The sequence below is a fragment of the Calypte anna genome, chromosome 10 (assembly GCF_003957555.1).
Source record: "Calypte anna isolate BGI_N300 chromosome 10, bCalAnn1_v1.p, whole genome shotgun sequence".
NCBI lineage: Eukaryota > Metazoa > Chordata > Aves > Apodiformes > Trochilidae > Calypte > Calypte anna.
Genome location: NC_044256.1, coordinates 13,090,020 through 13,102,161, shown reverse-complemented (window position 1 = coordinate 13,102,161; position 12,142 = coordinate 13,090,020). Strand labels below are relative to the sequence as shown.

General features: G+C 42.0%; 1 protein-coding gene and 1 pseudogene across 1 annotated transcript in view; both read left to right on the top strand.

The window, feature by feature from the left end:
* The window catches only part of CEMIP (cell migration inducing hyaluronidase 1), a 105,639-nt gene that overhangs the window by 29,756 nt on the left and 63,741 nt on the right, over nucleotides 1–12,142 (top strand). The window lies entirely within an intron of this gene.
* LOC103526914 overlaps nucleotides 1–12,142 on the top strand; it is a 49,303-nt pseudogene that overhangs the window by 29,347 nt on the left and 7,814 nt on the right.

Sequence of the window (12,142 nt, the reverse complement as noted above, 5' to 3'; positions counted from 1 at the left end):
AAGTCCTGGCCTGCTGTCCCTGAAATCCCTCCAGAAGCGCTCTGGCTCTTGTTCGTTTGTTTGTACTCGTTACTACACACATAATTTATCTCCCATATATATATAAAGTGCAGAAATACATCAGAATGTGCACAGATCTTTGCATCTCCTGTAATCCAAACAGCATTGCAATCGCTGTTCCTTTTTATATAAAGTTTTAAAACAGTAAAGCAAAAATTGTAGGCTGTGCTGAATTTATTTCCCATGCTTTCTTCTAGCATTATGTAAAATGGGGTATATCCATTTTACATACTGCTTTTTTCCCTTGCGATCTGGTTTGTTTTTTTTTTACACAATTTCTCTTATGATTTTTAGCACTGGTTCTTCTTACTTTTGTGAAATGTGCACTGCATTGGTTGCAACTCTCGAGAGAGGGTCCTGCAACCCAGCCAGCTCAGCAGTGACACATTGCCACAGTTTGCACAGATGAGATGCTGCAAGAGATGAGCTCCATAAAACAAGTGACCATTAACTTGGGTTCTCCAGTTTATGTGATCCCTCAGTAATAGATAAAAATGCAATACAGTCAAAGGACAATTATGAAAATGAAATCTTCCATGATTACACACAACCCAGCCATGCACAGGCTCAGATTTGTAAATCAGGTTTTAAATTGTTGACACAAAACAAGTCAGAGGCACTGAGGGCATGAAGCAGCAGGAATTGCTGGTAAATCTGGCAGGTTCACAGTATTATTCACTAAATCCCACACCCATCCTCTGGAGTTCCTCCAGCAGAGTGCCACTGCCATGGTTTAACCCTAGGATAGTTTTGGCAAAAGCTTGAACTCTATTTGGTTCTCCGGAACTTTGAAACTGAAGAAATCTGGGGAAAAATACTATCCTTAGTTCCCATTATGAAGCCCCTTGGGAATGTAGTTGAGACTGGCAATGTTTCCCTTTATACATGCCCATTACGGAGAGTGACACATCTGTTCCTCTTGATTTAAAGATCTAGTAGCTGTAGGGTCATGACTGAATTGCTGGAGGATCAGTATTTGGACACCTCTGTCACAGAGGAATTATTAGAATTAAATCACTGTTTTCCATATTAATGCATCTTTGTGCACTTTAAGCAGAGGAAAACCCATTAGTCACTCATGGACAAGCTGAGCTTTGCAATTATTATCTGTCTTAAAATTCTTAGCTATTTCCTTGCAATTGCAGAGCTAAGTCATCTGCTGGGTAACTGGTGGTTACTCTGTCACTGTGCCAACTCATATGTGCCAAAGATTTGGCCCACGGTCTTAAGCACAGATTTAAATTGGAATGCAGCACTGAGTCTCTGGTAAAACTTTGCTTGAAGTGTAGCTCTTGTTCACTCAGCAACTTAACTACGTTTTACTCTTGAAAACCACAACGTGGTTGTGATTCTCTTTGTCTTGTGTGAAACCAATTATTTGGACAGGGCAAAAGTTTGTAGATTTTTCTGATCCAGAAATGTTTGGCAAGGTGTGTGCTTTGAATAACTATGAACAAAAGAAATACACTGTAGCAAGGGAAAAACCACAATTTTACTTCATTTCATTTGGGGCATCTTGCAATGCAATGTGTGGCTGCTGTGTGTACACCTCAAGTATGCTGGATGGTTGTGACTGTGAGACTTAGGGCTGATGCAATGGCAATGGTGAAATGTCCAGACTACATTCAAAACCGTGGAGAAATGAGATTTCAGTGGACAGATAAAGCAACTGAGGTGAAAAACAGGGTTGATGGGTTTGAAGGAAAACAAGTGACTGCCTAAGTAGTTGCATTTATGACCTTTATTAAAGATTTGCTTTCTAATCATTTCTGGAATGGAAGAAATCTCAGATTGTGGAGCCCAGAGTAATCAGAGTTAGAATATCAGGGATGACTTCTGCCTGTCTCAAGTAATTTTATGTTGTTTTTTTAAAAAAATTTAAAATCCAAAATACTGAATAATCTGCCAAAAAAAATGAGCCTTAAGATAATAACATCTGTGCAGAATGTATGATGTAAACCAAAAATGTTTGATGAACTTGAATAGCAGTAATCTAGGATAAACCATTTCATACATAACCAAGTGAACAACTAAACTATTTTTAGTCTTGTCATGTTAAAATGATGGCTGGATACAACCAGGATGCTGCCTTGCAGCTCTCAAGCTTCCAGAGTGATTTTCTGTGCACTGGCTGAAGGAAGGTCAGAGGGGAAATAAGGAATTTGACAGGGAGATGTGTACCAGGATTTGGATTTCTATGGAGGTCAAGCATAGCCCTGATGTTGAATACTTGCATGTTTAACACTTTCCCTGCCTCTGAAGCCCTCTAGAAACACCCAAGAGAAGTCATGCCTAGTTCAGATGTCTATTAAAGGACTAGAATATCTGTATTCCTGGGTTAGGCAGGAGCTGGTTGGGTTGAATTCATATAACTCAGTTGAAATTGGCTTTTGAAACAGAGAAAGCTGTGAGCTGTGAACCTTGTTCAGTGAGTTCAGAGGCACAGTTTGGGTGGGTTTGATCAGTGGAGGAGGAAGACACCAGTTAGAGCACCATCACTGAGCAGATCTTTTTCTTTCTATCATAGGCACCTGAAGGGCTGCTGCAGTACTTGTGTGCTCCTCACACTGATTCAAAATGTATTTTGAGTTTTTCACTTCCATCAAAATATGTAGATAACCAAATGAAGCTGCTGTGTCTTCATGTGCTGCCATCTGCAGCCACATGGTGCAAGAGAGCACCAATTTCCCTCCCAACCAGAGGTGCACTTGTTTGCATTTGCCATTAGGTGACTGATGGGCAAATGTGAAACTATGCTGGAGACCTGCAGGCTGTGTTCTGAGACTGCTGGGGAACATTGCTGCCTCAGCAGAAATGCCCGAATTCAGCTCTAGGGAGGGCTGTCTGCCCCAGGGCTTGGAGTTTCCCAGTGGGAATGAGAGGGCAGCTGGGTAGTGATGCTTCTGGGAGAGAGGTAATGCAGGACAAGAAGCTTCTGATCGTTTTGGCAAGTGAACAGAAGGAGAACACTGCCTGGAATTTTAATGACCAGGAATGAAGTGTGCTCCAGAAACAGCCCAGATCTGCTGGGGATTGTTCCCAATTCAAGCATAAAGGGTGTTCAAAACTTTGATGAACGGGACCTCGGTCCCCTTCTCCATGGGCTTCATCTCTTTGTTGGAGCAGTTTCCACCCCCTCAGAGCTATTTGTATGTTTCTTGGACTTTTTTTCTGCTTCACAGAAGAATGAGAATTATCTATGAGACTGAGTTAAGGGCTTTGCTCCAAATTGCTATACTGGAGCACAAAGGTCTGCAGAGAGCAACAAGCTTGTTACAAGAGGAGGGGAGAGGCCGGTGAGGCAAGAGAGGATGGAAAACATTATTTGGTTGCAAGTAAGTGCCTCTTTTCGGGTGCTGGAAAACGGTACAAAAAGTGGCACTTCATACATTAAGTGAAGTCAGAAATGAAGCCCTTCAATTTAATGACTTAGGCTTTGTGTGTGTGCAAATTTTCTAATCGCAGAAGCTAAGGCAAATGCACAAATCAAAGGCACAGGGCTCTTCAGGGTTCTTTGTGCTATCAGCAAATCTAAAGATAAGAATTAAATCTCCTCAGACGACATATCCGAAGCACAGTGTAATAAATTGAGTTGCTGATGCAGCCTGGGTAGCAGTTGCAATTAGATGAAACATTCTTTGGTTTTAATAAGTACAGGCAAATATCTCTGCACTTGCTCTGTTAAGGCTCAGGGGGGAAGGGTTTTCCCTTATTAGGGCTCTCAGCTCTGGTTTGTCAGAGAATTCAGGGAGATGCGAGCAGTTAATAGTTTAAAGAGCATATTTTTTTGTAGGGAGGTTGCCACAGTTCTCCAAAAGCAGGGGCTTTCCTTTGTACTGCAACTCTGCAGTACAGTGCCTGGCTCCAGGGGCTGCCTCCCCCAGTCTCTCCTCAGCCACACTCTTTTAACCTCACCTGGAGAGGTACAGTGGGGCTCTGGATATTCGTAAACCTCAGTGCCTTGCTGCAGGAGCTAAATCCTTATGAGAACTTTTAAAGAAAAAAGTTGGCAGGGAGAGGGCCTGATTTCTTGTCAACAGCAAGGAAAAGTGCAGATATCCGTGTGTGTGCTTGGGGGTGTGTTCAGTCATTTCCCTTGCTCCTGTGTTTGTGCAAGTGGACAGGGATGTGCTCCTGTGTTTGCTAGGCTGAAGGTCTGCAACTAGGGCTTGTTATCCTATTCACCAGTGAATAATCTTAATAACCTGAAAATCTGAGATTTTGCAATGAGATTATGTCTAAATTCTTTATTAAAAATAGTGGAGCCTTTGGACACTGGATGATACGAAGCCTTCAGGATGCTTCAACCCATCCAAAGGTGGAGATTTCAGTGCAAACAAATGTGCAGCTCATGTCTGCACTGAGAACTCTGGGGAACTCATTATATTTGTATTTGTCAGGGTTGTGTAGGTAGGTGTTTCTCCTCTGGTTTCTTATTCAATGCCAGTCTGATTCATACTTTCAGCTACTTGTCATTTTTACGATTAAATTCCTTAGCGATGATAAGGTCTGAAGGAAAACAAAGATAACAAGACAAGGCTAGAATGTGCTTCTTGCAGACTCGCCCAGTTTATGGGTATTTCCTAAATTGTTTCTTTTTCAGATCAATTATAAATGAGCTTTTCCTCTTGCTTCCCAAAATGTCAGATGCACAGGAAGGCAAAATTATTATCTCAAAGGGGAATGAACAGTTTAAGGCTGTGACTGCTTTCTTCTTGTTCATACATGAGTTCTGACCTTGATCCCCCTATCTGGCAGTAATACAAGTAACACCAGCACTATTTCCAATAATAATAATAATAAGTAAAGTGCTACTTGGGTTTCATAGCCCACCCCTCCTGATAACATCTGTAATTCAGAGCTAATCACCCACACACCACAGAAGTCAGCAGATATCTTTGAATTCTTTCTTCTCTATTTAAATCCTTTAAATTACTCACAGGTTAACCCATGGATGAAAGCCACAAGATACTTTTTAAAACTGGAAAGAAGCTGAAACATTTGCCAGAACACCAGGCTGCAGATTGCCCTGTTTCAGCACAGCTGGGTCAAAGCAGGTGCTGACATCTCTGTGCTGGGGTAATCCTAAAGCCCCCCTTTTCCCTACCCTTTCCCATCCCTTGCTACTCCCTGTCCTCTGTGACTTGTACTTGCAGCTGGCCTGGTGGCAGTGGCCAGGATTAACAAGGTGACTCTAAGGATAGATGTCCCTCCTGAGCTGCTCATTTTACAGCATGAATTAGAGCTATCTGAGCACCAGACAGTCCCCAGATGGCCGTGGCAAACCAGGCCACTCATCACTTTGAAGCACAGCATATGAAACCTGAAGGTTTTTCCCTGCTTTTACTCTTTTCCCAGCCCATAGAGTGGGGCCTGGGGCTCCTCAGGGCTACCAACCTCTCCTGATCTGATGGGCATCTGGGGCACAGCAGCAGGAAAATACAAAATACACAACAAGGCCATGATAGAGTACTTGGGAATGCACTAAAAAGATGCACATTTAATTGAGATGGGATTCCTTCATGAAAGCATGTAGGGTGGGAAAAGAGATGATAAAACAACGTACTGTATTTAAATGCAGGAAGTTCTTATTTTTGCCTGAATACAATTGTCTGTGAGCCAAATGCTGTCTGAGTCAGACCCTGTTTCAGGAGTATCAGCAGAAGTGTACCTCAGCGCAGGATCCCTTCTATGATTTGTTGAGCTTCACAAAAGCCAAAATCATTCTTTTTGCCTAAGAAGGCACATGGGTAAAACAAAAAAATTGTAATTTTTATTGACATAGTCTGCACTTTGAATTTTTAATGGTATTTCCTAAATGACAGCATCTAGTAAAGGCAGTTAAATCCCAATACACACAACTGGACTTAGTTAAATACATCCCTAACTTGTTCCATCCCTGCAGCAAGTGGTCTTCCAGAAGAGTCCATTCTTAATAACAAGGTCCTGAAAAAAATTGCCAGATATTCACCCAGTAGCCACTTTGTCACTGCAGGGGGTTTGGATGTGAATTGAAGGCAGAAAATTAAAAAGAATTAAAAAAAAAAAAAAAAAGAGGAGCAAATGACAACTGGAGCTGGTGCAAAAATTGGGTTCAAGGGAAAGAGGTTGAGGTGCGAGAAAGCAGTGAGGATATGGCCAGGTTTCTTGCAATCCTTTCTCCACTCTTACCACTTGTGAGATACATGAGTACCTCTTGCTCTGTTTTCCTCCCCAGAGATGCTGGCTGGAGAGGAGGTGGCCTGTTGGGAAAGCAGGTTTTGTGCCAGAGGAGACTCAGCCTGGTGCGGGGCAGGTTGTGACCTTGGGAGACGTTTTTTGGAGAGAAAAAGCAGCTGTATCCGGATGGAGAGCAAGGAACATTGACCTCCTGTGATTAGTTTTTGGCATTGGTTGGAGGCTGAATATTGGCTTTGCTTTTTTTTTTTTTTTCTTTTGAAGTTCCAAATTTAGCTGTTGAGAGACAAACTTACCAATGTAGTATGTGGGGATTTCTGCTTGGTTCCCATATAAAAACCAACAAAGTTTCAAATTCCCTTTGAAAGTTCAGCTCGTGTAGATGTTCACCAAAATGTCAGAGGTGTTGTTTTTAAATAGGAGTAATAACAGTTGGGGGAGACTGACTCACTGACAGGAAAAAATAAGTAATTTTTCGTTGTACTCTGCAGCATTCCCTCACCAGCTTACCCCACATTTTCATTAGTGACATCAGGGTTTGGACTGTGCACTTCCAGGGTCATCAGCTACATGACACACCACGTCAATAAACATGGTGGAGCTTTTTTCTAAAATAATATTAATCAGCTTAGAGGCTCCCTTTGCTAAAATACATCCAGGATTGACATCCAGCATAACCACGAGCCCCAGCACTAGATCAGACCCATTTGCCCAGGGCTGACAGTCCACCTGATGTAGTCAAGGGGCAAGTTCACAATATTGAAGAAGTGTTATTTGTCCTCTCCCAGGCAATGAGAGTCCCAAACATACACTTTTTCTATATTTATTCCCAGCCAATTCTCATCTCCAAGTTACATGACTCACTTTACATCCCACCACTCACAAAAGTCTCCCCTCCTTTGCCTGCTTGATCATGTTTCCCTGAGTGGCTTCACCTTTGGGAGTTTGGGGTTGAGCTGTGGGGGTTGTTCTGAGGGTTGTAAATGAGGTATGTATGTGTGTACGTGCAGATCTGTATCTACCACGTGTCCAAGAACAGGAAACCTCTTGCTTGTTTTTTTGCCTTTCCCTCATCCTTTTTTTTTTTCTTTTTTTTTTTTTTTTTTTTTTTTTTCTTTTGCTTATCCCTGGAATCCTCCTCATTGCTAAAATGTAAGAATAGTTTTGTAACACTTTGCCTGATGCTTTTTCTTCACCTGACAGGGGCAGAACTGTAAAAGGCTAATATTCTGGTGAAAAAAGAAAGGCTTCTGGGGTTTGTTTCATCCAGACATCTCCAAAAGGAAGTAAACAGGCTAAATACATTCATAAAAATGCATGCAATGCACTGTGGGGATTGTTGAATGACAGTAACAGAGGGGCAGAAGTGTCCAGTTTTATATATGCTGGTGTTGGCAGTCTCTCAAAAATTTCCAAGTGGTGTTTGAAACTGTTAGGACCTGCTAAAATTTTGCTAGTGTATATTTAGCTTCTTTCCTTCAAATGCCAAATTATTTTTGTTGTTGTTTTTAGAAACACATAGGAAAATGCTGGCATCATTAAAAGTAAGAATGAAAAAAGAAAGAAAGAAGAATGTTCCTTACTTCTAAAATGTATTGAACTTTATCACTGGCAAAGGTTGTTATCACAGGTATTTAGTTTTGGGGTGAAGACATCTTAAATAGCTCGTTAGTTTCTTACTTCCAAAGTCAGAATTTCCACCTAAGAATATTTTTATTTGTTTCTCTGGCAAGAAAATCCTAAGAATGGAACTAAAAAAAAAGGAAAAAAAAAGTTTCCTGTGTATTGCTACATTTGGAGGGAGAATTTGTGTACCCATAGTCTGGCTTCTGCCCTTCGGGTTTTAAATTGTTTTTTCCTTTTGTTTGTGCTGGCCTTTAAGCATAAGAGCATCTAAAGCTACTGCTGTTCCCACAGTGTTCACCAGGCTCTGAAATTACTCTGAATTGATAATTTAGGATGTACTATAAATTCAATGTTTTCCCCTCTTGCTGGTGCTGCATCTGTCCCCAGTCTCTGCTGATGTGCTGGTACATAGAACAGCAGGATAAAGACTTATTTTTTTATTCTGACTGCAAATATTCATTTTGAGTAGCAGCTGGTGAATAAGACAGCATTGAGCAGTCTGAGTGACAAAATAAAGTAGGACCCACAGTTTGCTGACCACCTCTCAAGGCTTCCTGCACTACAGACCCAGCCAGGAGGAAGGTGCAGACAGATCTGATTTATTTTGAATACAATGCCCAAGGTGTTCCATACCTGATTGCTGCTCCTTGCCTGAGGTTGCTTTTCTCCCTCAGCTATGGCAATGGCTGGAGAACAGGCAGCTGACCCTGGCTGCAAGGCATCCTGCTACCCTGGCTACTGCCACCCTGCAGTAGCACTGACATTTCTTTGCTTTTCCTGGAGATGGGGAAGCTCCGTTCAGCTACACAGCCAGGTGTCTGCGAGGGTTTAAGGTGGATTTTGTACAGGCTGAAGAAGCAGAACTGAAGTAAAGAACTAATTAGGAAGCAGTTAAGATTCCACTGGATTAAAGAGAAAACAACCACCTTATCCTTTCCTATATTTACATAAAGGATAACTTCTAATACCTCCCCTTCTCACATCTTCTCCTAAGCCCTTTGTTGTGGGATTGCACTTATTTCCATCTCTTTCCCCACAAACTCCAAAGAAAGTGCTTTTTACTTGATCCATTCAGTCTTGATATAATTTATTTCAGCATTTCATTCAGCCTGCTCAGACCCACACTAGGCTCTAACACTTGGATTCTCAAATTCCCCAGTGGCTCAAGATGGTCACAGCTGTGACTCTTTTCACTATTTTTTATTTCCTTTCAGCCTCCAATTGCCTTTTCTAGTACCTATCTTGTTTCTCAGGAGGCAGCAGTCAGTATAGGATGGCAGCAAAGCCAGTTCCCAGCATCTGAGAGAGATGACAAGCCCTTTTTGTGATGGTGTCTTGAAAGGATAAAATATGCTAACACAATGCAAATCACCCTTGTGAAACAGCCAAATATCTTGGGACTCCATCCTAAAAATATTCCACAAACATGGCTCTGGTACATTTCTTTCATTTCCTCTAGTTGGAGGCCAAATAATCTGAAAATATATCCGTTTTCTAGCTGTCCTGTGTTATGACACAGCTGGAGTTGGTTAAAATCTAGAGGGCAGTATCTGGCTTAAGCTGATGGCTCTTTGTGCAGCTTTGATTTATTATCCTAGAACAGCCTGTCCCATCTCTCATCCTGTAGATAGTTTTGTTTTGTTTTAATGAGAAAACCAGAAAAAATCTGAAATAGTTTTGCTTTTGTGCTCTCCATGTGTAATGCAAAGTAGAGGTCTAGGCATGCAGGTACCCAGATTTCTCCAAATTGCAGCAGTTTTCCCCCATTTATCACTCTGCAGGTGGTGGGTCATTTCAGGGCAGCCTTTAGGGAAACTTGGGCTTCCTCAGCTTTTCGGGGTCCAAAAAGACAGCTGATGAAGGTTGTATTTTTCTCTGAACCAAATTTGTATTGTCACATTTTAACCAGGTAGCCAGGCAAAAAGAATTAAATCAAAAGAATACATTTAAAGCCTGGATGATTCCCTGGATAGGGAAAGCTGATCAGCTCCTGGTTCAGGTGTGCCATCTTGGTGTGGCACATTGAGCCACCTCGGAGGCTATCAAGCAAGCGAGAAAAAAAAAAAATCAAGTTGATTATCTTGGTATTCAGTGTTTCTTTTCAAGTGTAAACTTCTTGTGGCTTCCTGCTTTGCACAGCACAAGTACACCCCACAGACAGGGATGGGGCTCAGGTTTTGTGGAAGACCCTTCCCACCAGCATCCCGAGTGCACCTTAGCTGCATCTTTTGGCTCCGAGTTGTATAAAAAAGGTTTCTAGGAGCCAGTTTTTCTCTCTGTAGAGGTGGCAGTGTGGATCACAGGATAAAGGAAAGCCACAAGGACAATTTTTCTTTTTGGTAAATGTGCATGCTGAACTTGTGGTACGCAAGAGTTAAAAGATGGTTTAGCTTTACCCTTAGTTATTCTAAACTGATGCTGAAGAAAGAGAAGGGAGATTTTAATGGAAACCATAATAATAAACTCTGCAGGAAAGTGGAGGAAGCAGGTCTCTTTAGACTGTGGCTCTGGTTCAAGTCAGAGATTACTTTCTAATTCCTGAATCTGTGCCCCTGGTGAAATGTCTGCTGGATGCCGGCTGCCTCTCCCGCAGCAGCTACGGATGAACTGCAACAAGCAACTGCCTCAGGAGATGAGCCCGGGTATGTGACTGCTTGTACTGCAGCCTTATGAGGCAAGGAAGAGAAAATCTCTGATTTTAAACCATCCTGGCACTTGACTCAAAGTCCTCTGAGGTCAGCTGGGGTCCCTGGATCAGACCTTCATAATAAGCAGCCGTTGATTCCAGACAAAGCAAAAAAAAAATCTGTTTTTTTTTTTTGGCTTTGAGGGTTTGTTGTGTGTTTTTTTGCTTTGCTTTGTTTTTCAAGGAGGGAGAGAATCTCAAAGGGCATTTCTTTGTTTTCCCCTGAAGACTGTACTCTTGGCTGTAGACCATCTGTCCTGTGCTTGAGCCCTTAAGTGCATTTTTCTTTCCTCCCCTGGCCTCCCCTTCTTGTTCTGACAGAGGAGACTGGCTGCATGTTGCCCTCTGCTATCCCAGGGAAGCTGTTTTCCAGGTGGTGGCTGATATCTACCCGTGACAGACAGGGAAGGTGCATGATGTGCATCACTACCTTGCTGCTCCCCCCTGGGCCAGCGCTCTCGATGGGACCAGGCAGTGGCTCTTCTACTTCAACAGAGCATCAGGGTGAGCCTTGCACTACCCCTGGGTGGGCATTACCTTTAAGAAAATTATTGATTTCTTGCCTGGATTTAACTCCTTTGAGGGTTCCCTGCTGCTCAGGATGCTGCAGGTCTGGATGCACTGTAAATAGTTGTTAAAATCCACTGGACCCCAAAGGGCCGTGAATAGGAGTGCTCTCATGACAGTGGCAGCTCCAACACTGAGATAGCTTGGGAAGTTTAAACTTCTTCATATTCCCACAAAGAGACATCTCTAGAAACATCATATTCTAAAAAATTAGACTTTGGGAAAAAAGGAGAGCACTGCAATACATCTCTTAATTTGAAGGCATGAAGTGAGTCCTAGAGATCTTGCACTGCCTTTATGAAACTGTCAGACACCTTTGGTTAAAAAAAGCATATTATGAAACTATGTTTCTCAGCTAAAAATGGTTTTGTGGTCTAACCATGGGTCCCATGATGCTTTACCTGACTAAGTAGATGGTTCAGTAATCAATCCACAAGTGCCAGATTTGAAAATATGATGGGATATATTTATTCGTTCAGCCCTAGCATATGAGCAATCAAATCCCGGAATGCCTTCCCTGCTCTCTGCTGGTGACCAGGTCCCTCTCATGGTAGGAATTGTGAAATAACCACTTGCTAATTAAGCCTCCTCTTCTTTTTTTATATGAACAAAAAAAAAAAGAAAAAAAAAAAAAAAAAAGAAAAAAATTCCCACATTCTGTAAACAGGTTGTTTACTACTGAAGAGCAGGGAAAGTGGTTACACACATGGGACTGAGGGGGAAGAGCCATTAGCTGCCAGCAGCCACCTGGACCTGGTACAGCAGATTGATGGGTCTAACCTAACCTAGCTGTGGCAGTACCAGCTCTTTGGTTCTCTAGCTCAGTAGTGATTTTTTTTTTTAGCCTTTCAGAGCACAGAAGTCAGCAGATTGGGGTTTTTTTTGTTTTCCTGTTGTTGTTTTTTAGATTTCATAATGAGTGGGATGTTTCCCCTTCTTTTTTTAACCCCACAAGCTGGATCTTTGGAGAAGAACCAGGCTTACTCATTCTTCCAGAAAAATAGAAACAAATATTTAGTTTTAAAA